This window comes from Symphodus melops (genome assembly GCF_947650265.1).
Source record: "Symphodus melops genome assembly, chromosome: 6".
Taxonomy (NCBI): domain Eukaryota; kingdom Metazoa; phylum Chordata; class Actinopteri; order Labriformes; family Labridae; genus Symphodus; species Symphodus melops.
Window position 1 is genome coordinate 9569429 of NC_136696.1, and position 19985 is coordinate 9589413.

Sequence of the window (19985 nt, forward strand, 5' to 3'; positions counted from 1 at the left end):
TCTGTGTTCCTTGTATCCCTGTGTTCGAGTTACATTCTTAAGCTCTTATGTCTTCTGTGTTTCATCATTTAGTTCGTACTTATGTTCAGTGTTGTCGATCCTGCCTCTGTGTGTTTCCCTTAAGTCTTGATTACCCTGATTGTCTGCACCTGTGTCTTTAGTCTCACCTGTATCTGATTACCCCCATATGTCTATTTAGTCTCAGTGTTTCTTCCACTCTGTGTCAGTTCATTGTCGTATGTTGGATGTGTGCCAGTCAGTTATTGTAATTCCTCGTCCCTCTCAGTGTGTTTTACCTTTTGAGGATTCTTTTTTGACGTAAGCCTTGCTTTGCTTTTTGTTTTCAAAATGTAGGGTTTTATTTCTGCAATTTGGTCCTCCTCCCTGTTTTTCATTACCTGTGACACATAGGCCTTGTTCACATTGTGCCTCCAAACCAATTTTTAGGCCATCCAGATTGTATGTGGTTTGATTATTTTGCAGTCTGAACCCAAAAAGCCACATGAGATCGTTTTTTTTTTTCAAATCTGATTCAAACCACTTGAGGGGGTGGTTTCCAATCTGACTCAAATCTGATTCCTTCAGATCAGACTCAATCTGAATGTGTCGGTCGCTTCAATGCGTCTTCTGTGTCACTCGCAGCACGACACCATCGACAGTTACAGCAATGACATAGATCCGGCGGGCCAGAAGTTAACTTTGGTCAGTGAAAGAAAACGGTAAGAATCAAAACAAATGTAATTTAAAAAAAAAGCCCGCAGACAGACTGCTCCGTAAAATTATTTGCATCAGAAATAATCATACTTCTCTGTCATTAATTTAGTTGTTTTTGCTGGGCGTTACCTGTTACCATAGAAACCAGTGTGGGTGAGACCACGTCAATATGGACAGGCAGATCGGATCTGGTCACTTGCGATTTGTAATGTGGACAGTCAGAAAAATCGGATTTGGACAGCAGTCTGAACAAAGTCATAAAGTAGAAGTAAGAAGGTCTACTTTAATAATTCTACTGGGTGAAATTCAATGTACACTCTGTTGTTGAACATGCCTACCAAATACACACAAATAGAATTCCATAAACTTTCACCAATGTCAGAGTGAGGCTGCCCACAGAAAGCACTTGTGAGCTGGCACCTCTCCAGTTAAAGGCAAACATCAAGACTTGAACCAGTGACCCTCTGGTATAGACGCATTCAAGGATTCTCAACACGTGATACGTTTGACTATTAAAATAAAGCAGAATTGCAATTTGGAAGAAAACCGAACATGAAAAACATCTGCAAAGAGGTTCCACTATGTCCACAAGGGCTGCTAAAATCAGCACAAACGCAAAGATCCTGAGTTTGTTTCATTTTCATGTTGTATTTTTACTCTATTTATCAAATTTCTTACATCTTCATATTTCAATGATAAACTTTCCAGCCTTGAAATATGTCTGATGCATTTGTTTTCTTTGTTTCTGTGGCATTTGAAGTTGGAAAATTGTGGAAGTAATAACAAATAAAACTGGAAATAATATCTTGGGATCTTTCATAGCTTTTGTTTATGGCTCACATCGGCACAACTGTTGATCAGTGGACTAAGTAATAATTTAAGTAGCTCATTATTTAACAGAAGCTCAAAACAGTTTTTTTGACAGCAACACTTTTTGCCGGTATAGCTTATCGACTTATTGATTGTGAGTTTTAAGAATGGACGTGAGGTAATGTTCATGCACAAACACAGACCCACAAACACCCAGAGCTGATAAGTATTCAAACCTTGTCTAGACTGCATCACCGCATCCCCTCTCCCCCCCACCCCAACCCCATCCCACTTTCCCTCTCTGCATCAGTGCTCCAGCATCCAGAAAGGAAAGAGAGAGAGAGAGCAGAGGGATATCCCAGCAACCGCCTTCCCAGATCCAAAAGAAGATAAGACGGGTAAAGACCTCTTATCTTTTTATTTCTTCAACATTTTTTTAATAATAATTATTGCAAATAACGTTCTTATTTCAATGAGCATTTTAAGTGGTTATTAATATGAATTGATATAGATTTATCAGTCGGTTTGTAATGACGGTCATTTGAGTAAATAAAAGTATTGTGGTGCATTCTATTGAGCTAAAAAACAGTTTGTTGCTAAGTTTTGATAAAAAAATACAACTATGTGAAACAAAGAAAATCTATTGTGATTCCCTGTGATGTTAATTTGAATCACGGGAGTGACACATGGTGTAAACGAGCCTTTTTCCCCATCTGCTCCAAGCTGTTATATAATCTGCCTGCCTGTGTACTGAAGCAGAATACTAAACATTAAGGCTGGGTTCACCCGTAGTACTACAGACTGATAGTACTGACCTCCACCACTAGGGCCACTTTAAAAGCCCATTATGTTGAGAAATGTTTTGTATTTATCTATTCATGAGACAACTTGTATCTCCAGCAAAGGATGAGTTTTCCCCTTCCTTACGTTTAATGGTACTGAATTATGGTGCATTCTAAGTCACAACTCCAATATAATGCGAATGGAGAGGTGTTTGGAGGTGTGTCGCTGGAGGAGAGCGGAGGCTTCCGAATAGAGGAGTTGTCGCCAAACAGCAGTTTGCTTTGGTTTAATGCTGGTGCTCAAGGGCAACATCTACTGGATCGAAAAGTTGCACAGTCTTCTTTGAAGAAAAATCACATATTTGATGTTCAGTTATATACATAAACAACTAATTTAATAAAACGTTTCAAGTAGTGGTTTTTCAAACTTCCATGTAACTGCTCAAAAGCGCTGACAAATACTTAAGAACGTCTTTAATTAGAGGCCAACGTGGGAGTTTTAAACCAGCTAAAGACAATAGTATTTTACGTATTGGTAACACAAACTCTGTATTTACGTAATACTAGATTACATACTTCCATAAAGAGCTGTATGGAATGAGGGCCAGCCATTTTTTTTACATGCTATAATTGCTCAAATTATATGTAGTAATGAACTCCTATCAATTATGTTTTAAAATTCCAGTTTCAGATCTTTTAGGATATTAAATTACAGTATGGCTATCTAGAATAAGCAATTTTCTATTTTAGATTTATAAAATATTCATTCATGATAAGAAGAAAAATGTGGAAGATATCTGAAACTAACAGTCGAGACCACATGAATGGTAAAAGTGACTTCATTTTTCTGAGGAAGATTATCAATGATCATTTTAACCAGGAAGAATCAAATTGCATATACATTGCAGAAACTGTTCCAGAAATGGTACAATTGCTGTACAAAACAGGTCTCAGAAAAATGAGGACCCTAGTAGTGGTGCAGGTACGTTGACAAGAGGAAGTTGTAAGGCACACAGAGGCTGTGACTCGGTCTAGGCAGGGACATTTGATGAACTGGGAAAATTGAAATCAGAGGAGGCATGGTTGGAATATGAAGGATAGTCATATAAATTCCGAGTATAGTTGCTATTTACGATGTGCTACCATGACTCCAGACCCTAAAACAGTTGGTAGACGGTTCCCCATCGTGCCCATTGTGTTCAGATGTAACTTACTGTAACTACAGGGTTAGGGTAGTTAGTATCAGCATTGTCAGCCCTGAAGCTCACATCAACAGAGCCTGTTGAAGGGGGCAATGCTGTTTGAGCTGTGATGTGGAAGGGTAGGTAAGATGTAACCATACCCATTGTGCTACAATGGGTATGGTTACATCTTACCTATGTGAGAGCTAACATGAAGGGGGTTTACTCTGAGACGATGGAGCTTACTGTCTGTCTTCTCGAGACTCTGTGGGGCAAATTCGATGAAACACCAGTGAAGGGAAGCTTTCACTTGAATTCCCAATGATGTATTGGCTCTTGCTGCCAATCAGTCTACACGGTGGAACTGTAGGGCCAGAAGTAACCACATGGTAGGGTAGGTATAATATCTGCATTGTGCATTCTGCATCAAAAGCGTTTGGATCTGTTCAAGGTTGCAATGCTGTTTGGGTTGCAGCAACCAAGGATTAAGGATAGATTAAGAAATATATAAGGAAGGAGACAAATGGCTCATCATGTGTAAATACACAGTAAGAATCCATTTGAGATTCTGGACATTTGATTATATATTTCTTTCATTTGCCATGGGACTACTAAGGCAGTAAAAATGTACTCATTTAGATTTGTGTTTCTTTCAACTGGATGGGTGTGAGGCTGGTATTGATTTTTCATGTGCTGGTCATTTTAGCTGCTTAATTCTCAGCCACTTCCACCACCTACGAACCAACTGTCTGTCTGCTGTACAGGAAGAAAAGAGTAGATTCATCAGGACTTTTTTCATTTAAAAACAGCTGATAATGGCTGTGACGATTTGTCTTGTGTTTTCTCAGGGGAATGGACGCATAGGATTCATTATATTAAGTGTTTGGATTTGTAATTGTTAATACTGTTGCCTCTTTTATTGTAGCTATATCAGACAAAAAAAGCATTTGTGGATTTGCTGACATATGACACTGACCCAGCCTCACGCGATAAGTGAAAATAATTAATCCCTCTAAAATGTTATCTTGAGGAATGCTCAAAACGTATTTTGTACAATGGATGCAAAGACTTTTTTTTTCCCTGAGTCACTGAGCTCCCCCATTAATCTTTGAATTATTAATTAAAGTGAAGTTAAACAAGCTGACAGGACGACAGACTGCAGCAGAGAAGTAGAGGTAGAGGTAGGTGTGAGAGAGTGCTCTGTGAGGATTTATAATGCAGGGAAGAAAAGCGGGCAGAGAGTGTAATTGAACAAGATGGAGAGGGGAGAGGAAGGGAGTGAAGTAATGATGAAAAAGAAAAAATCAGACTGCTAGGAGTTTATTAGGGTCGCATGAGTGTTAACGTTGCATGGGTTTTATTGAGAATGGCTGGTGGATGCATTAATCGCTTGGTGATGGAAAACTAAATACCACCTTCAGGTCACTCAAAGAGGACGGACAACTTATTTTTATTTATTATTGTTATTATTATTGTTATTATTATTGTACAGTATTCCTGTCTTAGTCATCCTCTGAAGAACATCCCAGTCCTCTGCACGGCCAGTGAATGTTTATGAAGCGTCCGCTCTCATACAGTTTGTGTTGCTCTCCTGAAGTGTGAGTCGTGCACTTCCAAAAGTGATCCAAAAGTTAAGCTATTTTCATTGGGCTTTGAAAGTGCGCTCAGAACGCTAAGAGCCAAAATCAACTTTTTTTTTCAATGAGAATGCCAGCACCTTAAAACAACGTACATTACCAAAGTATCTATAAGTACCATTGACATTCAAAAAAACAATGGTGATGCTTGTTTGAGACTTGAATGTTATTGTTAATGTTATTTTATTTATAGAGCGCTTTTCAAAAACTCAAAGACACTTTATATGTTAAAAACAAATACAGGCAGGATAATTCAAACAAGGAAAACAGACAAACAGTTGAAAGAGCAAAAATACATACATAGTTAAGTTTATCTAAGTGATGCGTGATACAGAGATTAGTGATGTGACAGGTAGAAGGCAGTGCGGAACAGGTGTATTTTTAATTTGGTCTTGAAGGTGGTAGGGTCGACGGTGTCACAGATGTGTGGAGGGAGTGAGTTCCAAAGGGAGGGGACGGCAAAGACAATGCCAACTGCAGCATCGAGTGACATGGGATGGTTACAGGTTCACTTCCATTCATAAAACCGTGTTTACCTACGTAAACATTTGTTTTATTTCATTCCAGTGAACCTGTAACACTGTGACAACAAAATACCAAATAAGTCACGAGGAGAGTAAGTTGGCACAACCCACAGGTTAAGGCCATACAGAGGTGGAGTCCACCACATGAAAGAAACCAACAGAACACACTCATGTAGTTGAATTTAAGCAAATTTATTGTAACAAATGAAAATGATTGCATACCCCAAATCCCCTTGGGGGCAAGGGCCACTAGGGGAAAAACAAAAAAGGAATGCCACTCCAAGGCATGCATCCTTACTGCACCCATTGCAAAACAGGACTTTTAACAAAAATACTGCCCAGGCAGGGAAACTCAACCCTCTGCTGCCACCCCAAGGACAGATGAGGGAACAATGGATGAAGCCAGGTTCAGTCTGTAGAACTTGGCAAAGGTTGAGGAGGATGCCCAGCCAGCAGCAGTGCACACCTCCTCCAAAGATGCACCACGGAAAACCGCCCAGTAGGTGGCCATCCCCCTTGTCGAGTGTGCTGAGAGCCTAGAGGGAGGGGCCACTCCAGCCTGCACATCAGCCATTGTGATCAAGTCAACAATCCAATGCGCCAGACGCTGCCTAGAGACTGGCCTGCCCAGTGTAGTATCTCCGTATGACACAAAAAGTAAATCAGATTTACGAAGAGAACTCGTTTGGTCAACATAGTATCGGAGGGCCCTCACCGGGCACAGGTTGTAAAGCCTTGTCTCCTCTGCAGAGATATGTGGAGGAGGACAGAAAGCCTCCAGGACTAGGGGCTTGGCAACAAAGCTCCTAGCCATAACTTTAGGCTGAAAAGCAGGGTTTGGGAGAAGGCGGACTGACCTGTCGCCCACTCCAAATTGAAGACACGCTCCATCCACCGATAGAGCACTCAACTCACCCACTCTCTTGGCTGAAACAATGGCCAAGAGAAATGCAGTCTTGCAGTCTTTGCAGTCAAACTAAGATAGCGAAGGTCCAGACTGAACAGCGGTTCAAAGGGAGGCTGACATAGCGCACTTAGAACAACCTGGAGGTCCCAAGAGGGTAGAAGGAGTTTCCTCGGTGGGCAACTCCTCCTTGCCCCTCGTAGAAACTGTGTAGCTCGGGGGTGTGAACCCAGAGACCAGCCCTCACACCTCTCATGGACCGTAGAAATCGCGGCAAGGTAGCCCCTGATAGTAGATTCTGCTCGGCCCAGGGCCAAGAGGTGTTGGAGGAAGGACAAAATGATTGGCATGCCACACGTCAAAGGATTCGCCCCCTTAACACAACACCAATCCTGAAACACCCTCCACTTACCACTATACAGAAGCTGAGTGGAGGGTGCTCTGGAGGCCAGCAATGTGCCCACCACTTGCCTCTCTAGGCCTAGGGAGAGCAAATGCTGCCGTTCAAGGGCCACACATGAAGCCTCAGTGTTTGTGGCTCTGGGTGCCATATCTGGCCTTGTATCTGGGACAGCATATCCCGTCTGACTGGCAGACACCACGGAGAGTCCTCCAGCATCTCGTAGACCTCGGCCATCCACGGCCGCTGCGGCCAATGAGGTGCCACTAACAGCACCCGAGCACCCAGCAACCTCACTCTCCTGAGGAAAACTGGCAGAAGTGGGAGTGGAGGGAAGGCATACATCCGCACCCGAGGTCATGAGACACTCAGGGCATCCGTCCCCAGTGGCCCGGGAGGGCCGTACATTGATGACCACAGGGGACAGTGAGCGTTGTCTGCTGTGGCAAAGAGGTCCACCCTGAGCTGGCCAAGCGAAGCCATATCTGGTTCACTATATGTGGGTGTAAACGCCACTCGCTGGGGTGGGGACCCCCCCGTGACAGCAGATCTGCAGCTGCATTCTGCGGTCCTGGCAGATAAAAAGCCCTCAGAACCCCCCCTTGGACTGTGCCCATAAGAGCAGCTGACGAGCTCTCGCATGAAGGGATGGAGACCTCAGCCCGATGGTTGACGTAAGACACAACTGAAATGCAGTCTGTTCTCAACATGACCTGCCTCCCATGTATTACAGGGAGAAAGTGTTGCAGAGCCATGTAAACCGCCTCCATCTCGAGGAGGTTCACATGCAACCCCTGTTGCGCAGGGCCCCATTGACCCCAAACCGACCTGCCTTCCCAGACAGCGCCCCAGCCTGATTGGGAGGCGTCGGTAGTTATGGTCACCCTGCAACCCTCCTTTCCCAGGAGAACGCCGTCGCGGACAGCTCGAGCGTGTTTCCACCATGTAAGGACCTTGAGGCCTCCCTGGGTCAGGGCCAGTGTCTTTGACCGGTCCCTGGGCAGGCATACCTTCTGGAGCCCAAACCACAGCTGCAGGGGGCGCATGTGCAAAAGACCCAAGGGCACTACCTGGGCAGCCGCCGCAAAAAGACCCAACAGTTTCTGTCACTGCCTCACCGAGGCCGACTTGCGAAAAATGCAGCTCGTGATGCTTTCCCTGATATTTTTCCTTCTTGTCGTAGTCAGGCATGCCCTCATGGCGACTGAATCCAAGACAAGACCTAGATACTCGACAGACCTGGCTGGGACCAGGTTGCTCTTTCCAGCATTGAGATGGAGCCCCAGCGAACCCAAATGAGTTAACACCTCCATTGTGTGGCTCTGTGCTAGCACCTCTGATGGGGCGCACACCAGCCAGTCGTCCAGGTAGTTGAATACCCGGATGCCCCTCTCTCGCAGAGGAATGAGTGCAGCATCTATACATTTTGTGAACGCGCGTGGGGACAGGGACAGACCAAAGGGTAGGACATTATACTCGTACGCTGTCCCTCTGAAGGCAAACCTGAACTGCCTGTGGGCTGGAGCGATAGGGACATGGAAATAGGCGTCGCAAAGGTCCACTGTTGTGAACCAGTCGCCTGCCCTGATGGCTTGAAACAAAGCCTTCAGCCTCAGCATCCGAAACCGCAGCACCTTGAGGTACGCGTTGAGCTGTCTCAAATCTAAAATGGGGCAGAATCCTCCTGTCCACGAGAAAATAGCCTGAATAGAACCCGCTTAGCTTCTCCTCTGTAGACAGAGGTTGGATTGCGCCTTTCTTTAGTAAGGTGGAAATCTCGTTGGCCAGAATGACGGAACAAGACCCGTCTTTTACCACAGTCTCCAAAACCCCTCGAAAGCGAGGTGGGTGGACCCTGAACTGCAGGCGGTACCCAAACTGCAGAGTCCCGATAACCCATGGACACGTGGTACACTGACGCCACGCCTGGAGTTGGGCGACGGTGAAACCTGGCATCAGTGATGGCACACCGTCAGGGACGCTGGTGGGGCTTGGTTGGCCCCCGGTCCGAGCGCTCCCGAGAACGGGGCTGAAACCGAATAAACATATGTTTATTCAAAGGATGGTTAAAATGGTTATTTGAACCCATATGTTTATGTAATTTCTATATTCTTTACAGGAGCAATATGTCTGGTATCTACTGAGTTCAATCATACAATGACTTCTATACTAAGACATTAGAAAACATGCTTTGTTGAAGTGCTCGCTTCTTAGACAACAATGGAGCAGCCAGTGTGTCCTCCTTCTAAGTTTGTTTTTTCGGAACAGAATGGTTCACCTTTCTTTGACCAGAGAAGGAAGGCAGTTTTAAAGCACCCCAACGTGGCTGTTTTTAAAAAAAAAAAATGTTTTTGTTCCGACAAGTGATTTAGACCCCAAATTAAAAATATATATATATTTGTTTTTAAAAATACTGGATTTCCCCTTTAAGAGAGGAGTCTCGTGTTTGACGAAACACAATCTATTTCTGTCTCCGCTGAGGAGCAGAAGGGAGGGAAGGAGACAAGCTGCTCCTCCTCTACCCTTCTCACTCCCTACAGACCCACAACCTCATGAATCAGTAATCAGAGGATGCTGAGGCTCACAGATGTTAAGTTACAGAGAAGCTGATATTCATACACAGCTAGGTTAGAACTGTATCCGATTTGATTTCCTGCCGTTGGACACGGAAAATCAAACATCCTGGTTTCTAAATTACATAATGAATGGATGTTTTTGGGGTTCAGGCTAATGATGCTGTTTGTGGAAGAGGAATTTTTGCTTGAATAGCAAATTTAATATCAGACAAGTATCAGCAATGAATTTGAAATTTGCAAAGATGAAAAAGAAGAAGAAGATGATTTGGACAAAACTAAGAACGACAAGTCAGTTATAAATAAGCTTTTGCTGTATAACTGTTTACATGTCACTAAACTCAATCTTGTATAATTAAGCAAAGCAGCTTCAAGATATATATCTCAAGGAAAGATTCGGTTTTTGGTAAATCATCAAAAAGATGTTGATGAGGACTAAATACAAAGTCTTAAAGGAATGAGCAATGTCAACAGTTCTTAAAATAAATCTTGTCTGTCCATTTGATGAGATGCAGGAAGCAGTAGGGTCTCTGCCAGCAGAATCGGGGTCATAAATTGATCAAAATGCTTTTTCAGTAATTAGTATTTCCTTTAGTGTGCTCAGGCTGTGGAGTGGGCAGGCATTATAATTTGGCAGTCCTGCTCAATCTAATCCAATCTAGTTCACTGTGCCAGATCACGCAGATCAATCTCTGAAAATGCCAACCTTCTGGATCCAGGGTTGATAGTTATACTGCCGAGTCATCGTTCTAGAGTCCTGTTCAAATCAGAAATCAGTTTCTTTACATTTCATAAGGTGATGAGAAAACCTCCAAACATTTCAGCTCCACTTTGATAACAGCAGAAGATTAAAAAAAAAAAAAGACCAAACATGACTTTGCCATGATTTGTTAATTCTCTTCTTGACATGTCTCTGTGTAGTTCAGTGAGGATGCATGAGAGTTGACGATTATTTAAGAAGTAAGGGATAATGTATAGGGATTGGTTTGTTATCACATAACGTGCAGAACCTGTAACGCTAAGGAGTGGGGTCTTGTTTCACCCTGAAGGGGTTCCTCTGCAATAAAAAACCCTCGTACTTTACTCAGCTTCTAACATGGCTGTAAGAAATCAATTTGAACCCAAATATTGATCATGAAAATATCTTATTGATTTATTTCTTCTTTAAAAACAAATTTGGAATCTACAGCCAGAGCTGCATCCATAGAAACTGTTAAGCCTTTGGCCTTAAATGAGCTAAATAAGCTTAAACTCCTCACATTAAAGTGAACATTTCCTAATGAGACGAGATGCACTAGTCCTCATCAATCAATCAATCTATCAGCAAGTAGTTTTTCTGCCTGGTCATGTCAGAGTTGTCATTTTCTTTTTTATTCACAAACAATGTAAACACCATTGTTTCCCACGCCGATGTCTGTTATTGGTTTACTTAATATGCCACCTTTCATTTTGTACATTTGAACATAGCTGTTATCTTCTCAGTGGAGTTGAATGGTCATCTCTTGTGTACAAAAAGTCCTGTATACAGTACAGCTTATCTTTACTGGACATTCTGAATGGGTTAACTGTTATAGCTTACAATGGATGGTTTAAACAAATCCAAAATTATCTCCAACCCAATTAAGACTTAAGTCTTTTTGTTGTTATGTACCAACCATTCTTTGCTTTTAGGTCAACCCTTATTATCTACTTTTACTGATTAAGACTGTTCAAAGATTACCACTGTTGGGTTAAAAGTAGTTACAGCTTCTACTGTATGTCACACTCGAGTAAAAGCGTGATTCAACTCCTGCTGCTTCACATCTGCAGCCTGTGTTTCTCTCAGGGCACTCAGATGTTCCTGTTTCATTCTGCCAGCACCATAATGAAGAAGAAAAATACCTTGTTCTGGAGTTTCAGACAAAGCACTGATATACGTTTCTATTATGTTTATTTACGGTCCTTATTATTGGTGCAGATATCAGATTCACAGACTACAGACTTACAAGCAGTGGTCTCTTTTCTGATTATAAAAAAAACTGTTATATACAGTAGGACATGACCTGTCTGTTAAAAACAAGTTAGCTAAAAGTACGGCTCCCCATGACCCCTTGAATGATGAACAATCACAGAATCTTTAAACTATGAAATGACTTATCTGACTTGTCATAGTATTGATTTATTCAGCTCTTTCTTTATCCTTTAATTTGCATCCAACAGAGTAACAACTTCAGAACGTTCACTGACCATAGCAGGCTGTAACTGTTTGTCAGAACTGCATAAAACGTATCTCTGCTGCAGGCAGATTGGCTATATACTGTCATTACATGGGTTTGTACAGAATGACCCATGCTAATAGGAAAGCTCTGCCAATGCAGAGATATATTTGTTGATATTATGTTCCCTTAAATCAATTAGACCAAAATGTCATTCGTGATTTTTTTCTAAAGATCTATTCAAACAGTATTGTTCAAAAAAACAAACAAACTTGTAGCTAGATTTCACCTGTTCATACTGTATGTTGTCACAGTGCATATAATACAACCATTTAATACATAGATAGAACACAAGATGACATAATGGATGGATGTATGCCTCCTTAACTCCTTTTAACAACGTATCTGCTCAGCTCACTTGGAACCTTGACTGAGGACAAAAATATAACATCAGCATAGATCTGCTTTTATGTTGCCAATAGGACGGGGAAAGAGAATGGTGCAGTCAAGATAATTGGACTTAAAAGTAATCTTGGAGTGGAACATGCCACTGTAAGGTAACAAATGTAGGTCCTTTACTTTATGTGGCTGAGTACAGACTCTTTAAGTATATTATATTGTAATAAAAAGTGTGTCTCCTGCTCCCCAGGTCAACTGCCTGTTGACTGAATGATCATGTTTGATGTAATCCTCTGTCATGAGATTTATGCTGTGCTGCCAAAGTGTGCCACTGGGATTAAGCATCTTTTCCTACCCTATAAATGTGTGTGTGCACGTGTGTGTTTGTGTGTGACGTCAAAGCAAACCCACCCACCAAAACAACTGGTTTCACTGTGATGGGGGTGAGGGGGGATTAAGGCCAGCTGGTCTGAACCATGTATGGTTTAGAGGGGTGGTCTGTCACCAAGTATGGAGTGATGGACCTCCGTCATGTTAGTCCAATCCATTTTAGGGTCCACACAGATAAATGGTAATCGATGATGTTTGCCAAGGCATTAACATTTTAGTGTCTGAAACATGTCCTCATGTTGTCATTTATCACATGATGAATGAAAAGTGATAATCACAATGGTTGTTAAAAATTGCAGGCTGGAGTTTTGTTTTCGAAGCAGATGATCTTTTTGCCATTTTAAATATTAGCAAGCCCATCATTTGTCCTCATGTTTTACTTTTTCCTCTCACATTTAAGCTTTTAAAATCTACTGCATCTGTCGGTGTTTCCCCCCACTTTTAGAGGTGACCTGACAGAAGTAAGAATTCTCCACCAACGTTTTTTTTTTTTTAGAGACAGTTTGTTAGTCTTATCAGTAATATGTATTTGGTATTTAAAATAAAAGTACTGATGCACTCACTGGTAAGTCAATCCACTAATATCATGAGTCATTGGGCAAAGTCCCTAAAAGATGTTTGAAGTTCAATTTGAAAGATTTAAACAAATACTTTATTGGTCCTATGATTATCCATGAAAACTGGTACTGAAAAAATATTCATTTTTGACATATAAATAATACTTAATTTACCTCTTTCTTCCCAAGGGCTGAATGAACACCAGAAACATCAGGCAACATCTGTGTGTGTGTGTGTGTGTGTGTGTGTGTGTGTGTGTGTGTGTGTGTGTGTGTGTGTGTGTGTGTGTGTGTGTGTGTGTGTGTGTGTGTGTGTGTGTGTGTGTGTGTGTGTGTGTGTGTGTGTGTGTGTGTGTGTGTGTGTGTGTGTGTGTGTGTGTGTTTGTGCGTGTGTGTGTGTGTGTGTGTGTGTGCTTTCCTCCAAGCATAAACCACTAATGAGTACACAAAAGGTGCTCCATTTTGACTGCACATAATGCTCTGTAAACAGACACTCAAAGACAAGGCATTTAATCAGAAAATAAGTCCACACTGAATACCTCATGAAATCACTTGGGACCTGAAATGTAATAATGACAACCTCAATGTGCTATGTCCCTCGACAGTTTAAGCCTATGGTAGCAAGGGGACTGCCCTAACTAAAGGCTTTATCATAAATAACAATTTTAAGCCTTCTCTGACTAGAGTGTGTCTATAGGTATGATAGCTCCTAACAATTAAGAGTGTTGTAAGTGAGAAGGATTTAAAATTATATTGATTTCAGAGGCAACCAGCGCAGAAAAGCTACTATAGGAGCAAGATGGTCTCTTTTACTAGTTTTAGTCAAAACACATTCAGCTCAAAAGTCTTTAGAGACTTACCAGGGCAGCCTGGTAAAAGGGAATTACAATAATCCAACATAGATGAAAAAAATATTTTTTCAGTGTTATTTTGCAACAGGATATGGCAGATTATAAAGATATTGCAACAGTGAAATTGGCTGTCCTATATTTTAATTGAATGCAGCTCCCAGATTTCTAACAGTGGTGCTGGATGTCAGGCTGAGGACAGGAACAATATTCTCGAAATCCAGGTCCAGGTTGAGTATGATCTGCATAACAATGACATCAGTTGAATATTTCCTCATATTATTACCAAGGGGAATCATATATAGGGTAAAAATAAAAGTCCAAGCACTGAACCGTGAGGAACACTGTGTCAAACCTTGTTGTGCGCAGAAAACTTATCATGAACATTTACAATTGATTTGGTGAAAATTAATTCAAGTAAGGAAAATTACATGATTAAGCACCAATAATTAATGATTTACATATTCATATACCTGTGCCCAGCTCTGGATGTATATATGTGTAAATCAACAACACAGCTTTTCAATTCAATCCAATTCCATTCAAAAAACTTTATTTGTCCCCGGGGGGCAATTCAAGGCTTTGTTTGTCTCAGGTTTGTAGCTGGCAGCCCTTTCTGGCAGGACTTTGCCTTGCAGACACAACATCAACGAGAAAGAGTCTTGTGTTAAATGATCTCCAGTTTGATGTTTCTCTTTACCTAAGCTGGTACATTCATGATATTGAAAGGCAATAGATGCAACGTTTTAAAATGAACCAAAACAAGATGTAAAATGGTGTTAAGAAGTGAGTCAGATACTGAAAATCCTCCATCTAATTCTGAAAGCCTTGCTATATATATAATTTTTTACTGAAACCAAACAAGTATATTTTTATAAATTATGTCAAGAATTATACATAAGAAACATGAAGATATCTTTTTGTGTAAGAGTAGATATTTTATTATATCTTGTTCAATTATTAACGATTAAATGTACTATTTTTATTGTGATTGTATAGTGTACTTTAGGGTCCTGGTTTTTATTTCCTTTAATCAGTAGCCTGCATACATCTATAAAAACTGCAATGTTGGGCTAGTGCAGTGTGAAAGAAAGAAAATCAGCTTCGAGTGAAGTTAAAAGAAACTGAAACGCACACACATTGCACAATTCCTGTGTGAAGCGGCAGGACTGTAGAGAAAGCATCTCATCAAGCTTCTCTGCTCTCTAAGTCAACACATCTGTCACTCCCCTGCTCCACCTCCTCCTCTTCTATCCATCCCTCCCTCTTTTCCTCTCTTCACCCATCCATCCCCCCTCCCATCCGCCACCCATATGTCTCTTTCATCCCCCTTCCACCCCTATCCCCGCCCTGACCCATTTTCTCCCCACCAGTCAGCAGAATGGCACGTTCTTCACATACCGTACACAGGCGGACTGTACCAATGTGCAAGTGGTGGGTGGGTGGCAGCAGGGAAGAGTGCTGCAGAGAGAGATAGAGAGGGAGTGAGTAAGAGAGGCTGGCACTTCTTTCTGTTATAATCCCTCAGTCCCGTCTCTCTATGTGATGCTCTATAGATTCGGAGGAAACTTCAGATTAAAAAATCAATTTTTGTGAAATTGGGACAACATCGTATGGATCTAAATTTCAGTTTGGACCAATTTTGGTAAGAAAAAATATATTTGTATTCAATTGGAGTTGTTTTTCATATATTTTACTTGTGTGAGTGTGAGTGTAAAAGATTCTTCTTTACTAAAACAATTGGTCAGTGTCATTGGCAGAAAAACTGCTCTCAGATTTGAATGTAATATTGCAAATTTGGAATACTTAAATTATTCCAGGGTTTTCTTTTTCCTCTGTGGTTTAAATAAGTGTAATTGTCAAACACAACACAACACCACCATATGGAAGGTACTGTATATATGCATGGGTAGATTTAGAAATTACAGGATAAATGCAATACATTACCTACTTCTTTGAAGCTCGGCAGAGCAGACATAAGAACTTTGGCTTTATTGCTATCACCAGCAGTACACACATTATATTGTATTTCACAAGTAAAAAAACACAAACTGAGTTCACTAAGACACAAAACAGAAGTTCAGAGTCTGATTCAAGGTGTAAAGTAAAATGGGACATGGATCTATTAATAAGCATGAAGCACTAAAGCTCACTTTTCAACAGGGATTGCTCGCCAACGGCATTATGTAAGCAATGCATACAACCTGACACACACACACACACACACACACCTCATGTTACAAGCGTTTTTTCCACATATGTCCATTTAACAACACGAGTGTTCAAACAATGGATTCAGGATTTTTGTTTTGTTACTGTTGACTCATCTGCTCTGTAACATGAAGCTTACTGTATGTCAAAAGGTGATTATTCAGCAGGGGATCAAAGCAGGCTCTCGTGTCTACTGTCCATCTCTGAGCTGTGGCACAGCTGCGTGTGCTGTAGAGAGTGTTAGTGAGCAAAGTTGTACGTTAAACAGTGTTGTTCTCTTACCACCCAGCAGAAATTGTTACATTTGTTTTGCACTATTCTTCTGTTTTATAACTGTTTAAGTTTGAAATTATCTTCTGCTTATTGTTCTCAAAAATGAAAACATATTGTGATTGAAACATCACAAGTTTATTTCTTCCTGCATTCAAATTTCTCAGGTTTTTTTAATGTATTTATTTCAAAGCCCAAATGATCTCTGTCCTAATGAGTGGTTGAAAGTATAGTATATATAATATATAATATATAAGTAAGGTCCTTTACCTGCTTTTTGTAAACATAATGATGAGCATGATCTTGTTACCTGCTCTTTCGTTATTGTTAACAGACAAACAGTAAGGTCCTTTACCTGCTTTTGTAAAGTGTCTCGAGATAACACCTGTTATGAATTGACGCTATACAAATAAAGATTGATTGATTGATAGTATGTAGATGTAGTAGAATTCTGTTTACATTAAAATATCTAACTTAGAAACGAAAATTGACTAAACCTATGTTATATATATCAGAATCAGATTTATTGGCCTGGTATGTTTAACAAACAAAGATTTTAACTTTGGTAGACAGTGCTCTCTCTGTAAAATGTAAACATTGAAAATTAACAATTAACTAAAAATATAAAACAGGTAATTAAATACTAAATATAGCTAATATATTTTTTGTTTTATATATTTTTGTACTTACTGGCCACCCATGACAGACACAAAATGTTGATCGTTGTCAAAGAAACACTGGATGTTACGTCAAAGACCACTGCATAAGCTAGCGCTAGCTGCTACTGAAGGCTGCTGTTCTGTTGCTTTATGTGCCGCTGTGATAAAAAACATCATATAACTTATTCTCAGATACATCGTCATTACACATTGTATTTCTCAGGTCAGGTCAGGTCCGTTTGAATGGATTCAACATGGAGTTTGTTAATTTTCATGGGAGGGTGTGGCAGAGAGAATCACTCCTGTGATACCGCGCGTGCCTTGACGTCATCTTTTGTTATTGTTTTGATTGAGAGCCCCCCGAGCACTTTTCTGCATTCTGCATAAGCGGTCACCGGTCACACTAACACACATAAAACATCATGAGCAGGCTGACTCAACAGTTACTACTTAGGACTGGTTTCGCTGCTGCTTTTCTCCTGTCATGTTGGAAGTATAGACTTTATGAAAGGCAGAATTTGACCACATACCAGCCGCTTACATACACAACATGGTCAGCACTGTCTGTTGTGAGTTATACAGGATGACTTCATGGCTGCGAGTAAAGTTGATCATGCTGTTTTTCATCTGTAAAAGGGGCCTGATGATTTAGTAGTGGACAGATTGCTGCTAATGAGAAATAAGGAGAATCAGTGATAGAAAGACATTGAAACAGAAACTGAGCTGTGGCTCAGTTGGGGGAGTCGGTCTTCAACTGTAAGGTTGAGGGTTCAATACCCAGCTCCTGCAGCAACATGTCCGAATGTGTCCTTGGGCATGACACCTAACCTCAAGTTGCTCCTACTTCTTCGTCAACAGTGTGTGTATATGTATGTATGGAATTAGTTACTTCTGAAGGTCAAACTGGCAACCTCAGCCATCAGTATGTTGAATGGGTGTGATACACGATGTTTTTTTTTCGTGTTGTTGCTTGTCAAACAAATATTTGTGACAACACCACAAAGTGACGCAGTCAAAACAAAAGAAGAGCTCAACGGAGCAGTAGAGTAGAGCAAAAGGCTTCCATTTTATTTTGTAAAAATTATTTTTTTTCCCTCAATCTGGTGGCTTTGAAGATAATATTGCAAACTTTGTTTCGAATTAGAAATAGACATATTTACTCAAAATTAAATACAACTAGGCTACTAGTAATACAATGGTAAATAAAAAATACACTGGTTTGGTCTTCCAAAACATATGTCCTGTTTGAAGCTACAGTATCACAGTGCAGCTTACTTCTGTTCCAATTTGACACAGAAGACTGTGCTATATGTAGTGTGTATGTGTGTGTGTGTGTGTGTGTGTGTGTGTGTGTAGGTGTATGTGTGTGTGTGTGTGTGTGTGTGTGTGTGTGTGTGTGTGTGTGTGTGTGTGTGTAGGTGTATGTGTGTGTGGTGCGCGTGTGCATGTGTGTGTGTGTGTGTGTGTGTGTGTGTGAAAGGTCTCTTCCTGCTGTAGATAGGAACATGATGCATTATTAATCCAGTCCAAATGACGGGGCGGGCTCTGTAGGTTTCTCTGCAGCTTCCTCTCCTCACATCTATCACGTGTGTGAGCGGCGATGTTTCTGTCTATCTGCTCACAGGGTTTATTACATCAGTTTATTACCGACATCAATAGGATGAAGAGGATGTCATGAAAACAAACTTTCTGCCAAATAGGATGTGTAGCCTATCTGTTGGAGTATAAAAAGCACCAGCACTCCCATTAGGAGAGAAGCCTCCGTTGTAGACTTTCCTCTGATGTCTCTCTGTTCACAGGCAGTGGAATGTTCCAGTCATGAATTCTGCCCTTTGTACTATTTCTAATTCTGTGAGAATGATTTTGATCATCGCTTGCCTGGATATTAAATTATGACTGACCTAAGCCCCCTGAGCCCCACCCAAATGCATCAGAGGAACAGATCTTTAATGAATCTGCTGTATTCATTATTTGAACACATACTTATGAATCTATTTGTTTAGAGGGTTGAACCCCTCTGTGGATTCATTTGCTCCCATTAATGCCAATGATAAAAGCTGATGAAATCCTAAACGAAAAACAAACCTGAGCATCATACTGAGCTAAATGTTAATGTCAGCAGAAGCTCAACTTCCAGCCCAGCAAGTCCCACAGAAGAGCATCTGGGTGACACAGAGGTTGGTTTTTTCAGCTTCTTCAGTCCATATTTTGCCAGTACCAGTAATTGAATCAATTCGTTTTTTTGTTGGTTTTTTTTGGACAGGAGAAAACTTTGCTAAATACTTTTTAACCCATGTAAAATGAACACCCACGAGTCGTTTTTTTTAAACTGCATGGCTATTAACTTGTTTGTTATTGCTCTGTGTAAAAAGATCCAGCTTGATTAAAAAAAAATCAAATCATCAGCTTATTCACCACCCAGAAATATTTCCCTGAATCAGTTGTCTTTGTCATACAACTTACTTGCTACAACATGTATAATTTAAAGGACATGTTATGCACTCAAAATAATTACAATAATATGAAAAGGTAGAGTGCAGTTCATGAATTACCATTTCACATGCATTACCCACAATACCCTGCCCCTTTAGGGGGCAATCATTAAGACTGCGCTCATTAACTTATGTTGCATTGACTCGTTTTGCAGTTCTATGATTACCATTTGAGTGTGTTTCCAGACATTTTTCTTTAGGGTATATGTTGTTAGATGGATTTTGTTAGAGTCTCCCTTTTATCGAGGCGCTTTCAGATTACCAGTGACAGGCAGAATAGGAATGCCCTTGGTAAGCCTCGCATTACAAGTGGCAACATGTCGTCTTGAAAAAATAAGAAAATGTGGAAGTGCAAAGAACTACAGTTCTGAAAATTACTTTTTTCTTGTGGTTAACTGTTTTAAGATGAAGTCAAGATTTTTTTATTTTTTTTGTATTA

At 40.7% G+C, this 19985-nt stretch overlaps 1 protein-coding gene across 2 annotated transcripts in view; it reads left to right on the forward strand.

Annotated features, from left to right (window-relative positions):
* Positions 1 to 1834: 1834 nt before the first annotated feature.
* Positions 1835 to 19985, forward strand: part of LOC306824885 (synaptic vesicle glycoprotein 2B-like) — a 47173-nt gene continuing 29022 nt past the window's right edge. Inside the window, exon 1 of one of the 2 annotated variants that reach the window (XM_079345291.1) lies at positions 1835 to 1922. The gene's annotated coding sequence lies outside the window, so the exon portion shown is untranslated. Of the gene's footprint in view, positions 1923 to 15397; positions 15560 to 19985 lie in introns of those variants that run through there. The other variant, XM_079345290.1, reaches the window with a different exon arrangement.